Here is a 6,776-nt window from a genome sequence, read left to right on the forward strand (position 1 = left end):
TGTGAAGTTTGTTTTAATTTACTATATAATATTGAGAGTATTCAGTCATTGTACTTCATTGTCTTTTATTTATTTATTTTTTTTTGAAAGCACACGTTCTATATTCATATTAAGTGATGTTTTCATATATTAAAAAACTATTTAATAAAATGATACAAAAAATATAGGGTATTATTAATATAAATATGAACAAACAAGATTAGATATCACAACTCCATAATGCATTTAGTTTAATGTTTTATTGTATTTTGAATAGTAAAAAAGAAGAGATACTTTAAAAATGGCAGCATACTATGAGTTGGCAGCAAATTACGAGCAAATTACTCAATGAGTGACTAACTTGAATAACTGCAATGCAATGTCCTTTTCCCAAGAGAACAGCTCTGAGTCTTCACCTATAATGCTTGATGAGTTTGGAGAACACCTGAGGAGAGATCAGAGGCCATTCCTCCATACAGAATCTCTCCAGATCCTTCAGACTCCAGCTCCATGTTGGTGCTTCTTCTCTTCAGTTCACTCCACTCATTTTCTTTAGGGTTCAGGTCAGGGGACTGGGATGGCCATGGCAGAAGCTTCATTTTGTGCTCAGAGACACATTTTTGTGTTGGATTTGATGTTTGTTTTGGATCACTGTCCTGATGGAAGATCCAATCACGGCCCATTATAAGATTTCTAGCAGAAGTTGTGATTTTTATCTGTTGGTATTTGATAGAATCCATGATACGATATATCTGAACAAGATGTCCAGGACCTCCAGCAGAAAAATAGGCCCATGACATTAAAGATCCGGCAGTATATTTAACCGTGGACATGGGGTACTTTTTATCCATGTGTGCACCAAACCCATCTGGTGGGTTTGCTGCCAAAAAGCTCTTGTTTTAGTTTCATCTGACCATAGAAGCTTGTCCCGTTTGAAGTTCCAGTCATGTCTGACAACTGAATATGCTGGAGATTGTTTCTGGATGAGAGCAGAGGATTTTTCTTGAAACCCTCTCAAACAACTTGGGGATGTAGGTGCTGTTTGATAATTTTTTTTTAGGCTTTCTGAGACTCTGCAATTCTCCAGCTGTGATCACTGGAGAGGCTTTGGCCACTCAAACTTTCCTCCCCACTTCACATTAGGACGATTTAGACACACGTCCTCTTCCAGGCAGATTTGTAACATCTTTAGTTGATTGAAACTTCTTAATTATTTCCTTGATGGTGGAAATGGGGATTTTCAATGCTTTAGCTTTTTTTCTTATAGCCATTTTCTATTTTGTGAAGCTCAACGATCTTTTGCTGCACATCAGAACTATATTATTTGGCCTTTGTGTTTACAAATATTTGTACTCCTGTGGAACAGGAAGTCATGGCTGGACAATTTCATGCTCATAGTCACCCTGGTGTGCTAAAAAAATGTAAGTATGAATGGGAATATACTCAGAGATATTTTACTCATAAGAATTTCTAGGGGTGCCAATAATTGTGGCCAACATGTATTAGAAAAAAAACATTTATTTCATAATGTGAGTTTCCCCCCATTTTCAATTGTTTTACTTCTATGAAAGGTTAGAATTTTGTGAATTTTTTGAATGAAAGATCAAAAGGATAAACAATGCAGATTTATTTTCACAGCCGCCTTTGCTTATATTTACTAAGGGTGCCAATAATTGTGGAGGGCACTGTAGATACATTCAGAAACAAAACCCCACTGTGTGTTGCTAAGAAACATTCTGTTCCGGCTTTTTCCGACTATTTTGGCTGGTGAAAGAGACAATATTTTGTCTAAAATGTATGTCACTTATTTTAACTTCTTGTTTAGTGAACTTTTGCAGAAAAGTAAAGTATAGTACATAAGTACTGTTATATTACCATAGATATAGACTTTATAGCACACCCCTAATCCCAAACTGGCCTGCAGGACATCGCTGAATGTGTGATTCACTGTTCATCGTGTCAGTGTCTTATTTTGACTTCCCATATTGCTCAGAACTAAATAAAACTAGGGGGACTACGTGGAAGGACTGTGAAAAACAATTTTTCATGGAGACGCAAGAAGTTTCAACATTTCTAAAACAAAATAAAAGACTTTACATGTCAATTTGATACCCTTTCTTTTGCCAGTGTTTGTCATGCATGCTGTATTTTGCCGTGCCGACCCCATGCATATAGGTACCTGCTTACCAGCTAAAATTCGCAGCAAACATTCGAGCACTTAAATAACAATTCCTAGCTCCTGCAAATGTCAACACAAGATTGGTAATTCACTTCCCAGGATTTCCAGGTTTCCCAGGACATGTGGGAACACTGTCAATAGCAGTTGCTTGGAATTAGAAGCACCCCCAAAAGTATGCAAACTGCAATCTCATTGGTACTCACATTTCACACAATTATTTGTAACTGTAAATGCTATGTCTTTTTCATTCTTTCTCTTTCTTTCTTTTATCTTTCTTTCTCTTTCTTTCTTTCTTTCTCTTTACTTCTTTCTTTCATTTTTGAAATTTGGGGTCATTTCTGCTAAATATCTTTGCACAACGACCATGGTCTAAACTCTATGGAATCTTACCAATGCTACTCATGTCACTCTGTGATCTCCATCTTTCTTTTCTTATTAATTTCCCTAGAAATCTCACATGCATCTCTATAGTCTCAAACCATGCTCACATTGCCAAGATAACATTTCCAATAAAACAAAATCTGATATTTCAACATAAAATCAAATTTAAAACTAATCTAAACTACACTACACTATCTAAACTACTATATTTTATAACTCTACTGTTTTTTTTGTTTTTTGTTTTTTATGTTTTTTTAGTACATCATCAATTGGTACACTGCTGCACACAATACAAGGTATATTTTCCATGATTTCAAGGTTTTTAACTAGCCATGACGGCAGAACAAGACGAGAGACAGGGGATCCAATTTTTGAAATGGTTTCTGTTTCTGCAATGTTGGGGCTGAGAACATGCATTTTGTACAATATTAAAATTGTTTCATTTAAGTTCAGTTTTGTGTGACTTAAAGGTACAATTTGTGATATTTTTTTCTGCTAGGGGTCGCTAGAAGCCCATTCAAAACAAAGGCGTAGTTTGATGACGCCAAGTTTTAGTGCCGAAACTTGGGACATGTGGTCTCCATCTCAAAGGACGGTGCAAAAGAATAGGGATTGGAGTCTGGAAGAACTCATGTTCGTGGATGCGATTATTAACGTTAACTGTAGTATGAAGCAGAGCAGGACCGAGTGTTGCGGGAGCTGAACGAGGAGCTGGAGCGATTGATCAACACACGCCTCACGAGCAGCGGGACTTTTATTATGACACAGTCGCCGGCGCCGCTTCCGCTTTTCCGATCATGAGTTTACAGGAGCTGTCCTTGTCGACAGAACCAGCGGCAGATGGTAAACAGTAATTATGTTCCATAAATAAGTAACACAATCCAACATAAAACGTGCAAGAATAAGGAACTGCTTGAAGCAAGCTAGTGGTTTGCTAGACGCTAGACACTACTTCCGCATTTGTCCACGGCACTGTTGTCATGTGGTTTCTACGTCAGTAAAGGCGGTAACAAAGGTAACTGACGTCATTGACAGGCGACTGCACTGCCCCGTGACACGGTTTAGAATGGGAATTTTCTCATGATTTACTAGTTGAAAACATTAGAGATATTGTTTGTAATCAGCTGGACAAAATATATAACAATAGCCTAGTGGTTTTTGGATATTTTACTGCAAAAAAATTACATATTGTACCTTTAATAGCGTCAGCAATAGAAAATTTATCTCCGATCTTTACAATAATGTAAAGAAAGCAGGAACATTTAAACTGAAAAATCAAGTGCATTATATGCAGTGTCAGGTAAATTTACTTTTAAAAGTAATGCATTACAATATTGTAAAAAAGTAATGTAGTTACTTTTTTGTGAAAAGTAATGTTACGTTACTTTTGCGTTACTTTTTCCTCACCTGGCCTCTTCCTCGCGAAACCGCCCCCAGAGCTTAGTTTTCAATCAGACCGAGACCACCTTGTTCAGGCAAACATGGAGCTTTGTTTTGTTTTGGTGCAGATCCAAGTGCTATTGCCATATTCATATGCCTAAATGAATCAAAACTAAGGGAGAAAACGTAGTAGGTTCTGAAAAAAATTCTCCAAATGAGCCAAAGTACCCTAAAAGTGAAACGAATAACCCTCGAGCTCAAGGAAATGCAAGTTCATGTCTGTACAGTAAAGGGTGCAGCTCAAACAAACATTTCAGCTGTGCTGCTATTGCAGAAGAATAGGATACAGGACAAAAAAAGTAAAAAAAAAATAAAAAATAAAAAAAATAAACAAATGTGATCAAGTCATTTTTGCTTATTAGTATTGTTGATTTTAAATCATTGAAGGTCAGCAGCAAAGACACTGGTTCATAAAGTGAGATTAAATACAAAGTATATTTTTAATTATAATAATTTAATTGTTGCAGGTTTGCATAACATTCAGAGTTTGCATTTCACTGTTTTTTTATTCATTTTGAGCATTACTGAATCTGTTTTTGTGCAAGTGAGATGAGTAAATGCACGCTCACATTTAGTCCAGAACTATAATAACCATCATGTTCACACAGCACACACAACACCTCTGCACCTTAATCACGATTTCTCTCAACATGGGACTGGAGAGGCGTCAGTCAATAAATGGGAACAGAGTAATATGCGTTAATTATTTTAAAAAGTATCTCAGATATTTTATTGTACATTTAAAAGTAATGCATTAGCCTACTTTACTCGTTACTTGAAAAAAGTAACCTGTGTTACTCGAAATTGTGTGCATCAAGGCTAAAGAAGGCAGGAGAATCAAGTTCCAAGAAAACTCAAAAGGTTTAATTACACTAGTAGTGCAAAGACATCTAAAGACAACAGTGACTGGATAAACAACATACAGAAACTAAGGGCTTATATAGGAAACAGAGGAGCTAACGATACTAATTAATAAGACACACCTGAACTAATCACTCTAATCAAATCTGTAACCTAGGACACAAACAGGGAGGAAAAGAGGAAGACTGAACTAATGAACAAACTGAACTAGAAACAATTAAATGAAAACCAAATAAAACAAAGACAAAATCCTGACATTAATGTGTTACCCCCAACACTGATTGCATGACAAACACAAACATTGTTTCAGAGTATGTGTTTTGAATAATTTTAAAATATTTAATGTTTAAAATATTAATTTATGTACTTATCCATTTTAGTGGAAGTGTGAGACAGCAGTGTGCTTCAATGCACTTGCAGAGATAAGTGTCCGCCCACACTCTCTTCTGATTGGCTGCGACAAACTGCTTGACATTAAAATCTTATCCCATTGTGTAATGATGTTATTGGTATTTCTCCTAAGGAAACATTTGGGACCATGCTGACACTTAAACACAACTAAGAACTCCATTAAGTCTCCTGAGCTATGAAAGAGCAACTTCTGAGCAATAACATTGTCCTCCTGGAACATATGCCCTATTGATTTGAGGTTTCTTTTTTTCTTCTTCTTCTTTTTTTTCCTGAAAACTACCAGGAGATCTACTCTTGATTCACCTCCAAGTTAATGTGCTGATATTTTGAATTTCCTGAGCTAATTTGCCCTCTTTCCTCACTTCTCTGGGGAAATATTGTCTTGGCAAACATGGCTGTTTATTTCACTTAAATGGTGCACTAATTCACCCAGTTTGTATAATTAAAACGGTACACACAACAGAGAGTGGCATTTTATTTAGCAGCTAATTGTGCTGACACCAGGGACCAAGATGTTTTATGTATTCAGCATACAGAAGCTTGAGGCAGGGGATGGAAAAAAGGCTAAAAAAGAATATCTGCTCCTCCTTAATGTGTTGCTTGAATATCAAACAGGCGAGTATTTTTTGTTAATCACACTAAACTCTACTGGGAAATATCAAGTTGCTTTTTAACATCACAGATGTGTTATAATTACTGTACACTACAGAATCAGCATACCACCAGACATAATAAAGTCCTTCTTTGCCAAGAGATGCAATTCACAGAAATAGATGAACAATTTATCCTTTGATACAGTTCAATAAACACTCCACTGTACAGTACTGATCTGCACAACAGAAAGCAGCGTGACACTAGTCTAGAGGTTACTTTCTCTTTTTTTTTTTTTAGGTGAGAATAGTTCTACTTCACTTGTTATAATATAATATAATATAATATAATATAATATAATATAATATAATATAATATAATATAATATAATATAATATAATATAATATAATATAATATAATATAATATAATATAATATAATATAATATAATATAATATATACAAAGGAATTGAATAGACTGTAACAAGTAGATGTTCTATCCAGGATGATGCTGAACATGAATATGAGTTTGCTGTTGACTGTGGAGAGGTTTGGGTCTCTCTTCTTGAGATGGTCACCAATTATTCCCGGGTGTGCTTCATCTATCACTGCCTGAGGCCTACAAACTAGCAGAGTGTGTAACATCTTGCTGACACCTGGGTAATGTGTTTGTGCTCTGTGTAATTCCAGTGACCTTGTGACATTTTGCTTTAACTACCTGTACTATTACCATTTATTTTTGGTTATGGATTGCAGCTTCCATACCCCTGGTGAAAGAGAAAAGGTTATTTTTAAGCCACTGGGAGAGGCATGTCAGAAAACAGCTGACTGGTAGCGTACAACCCCTTTTTTGCAAACACAGAAAGACATCCTAAAAAAAATTGATAGAACAGCAATAGTTCAATAAATCAAACTAGTTGATGTTTGTTATGTA

Source organism: Chanodichthys erythropterus, chromosome 5 (assembly GCF_024489055.1).
Source record: "Chanodichthys erythropterus isolate Z2021 chromosome 5, ASM2448905v1, whole genome shotgun sequence".
Lineage (NCBI taxonomy): Eukaryota > Metazoa > Chordata > Actinopteri > Cypriniformes > Xenocyprididae > Chanodichthys > Chanodichthys erythropterus.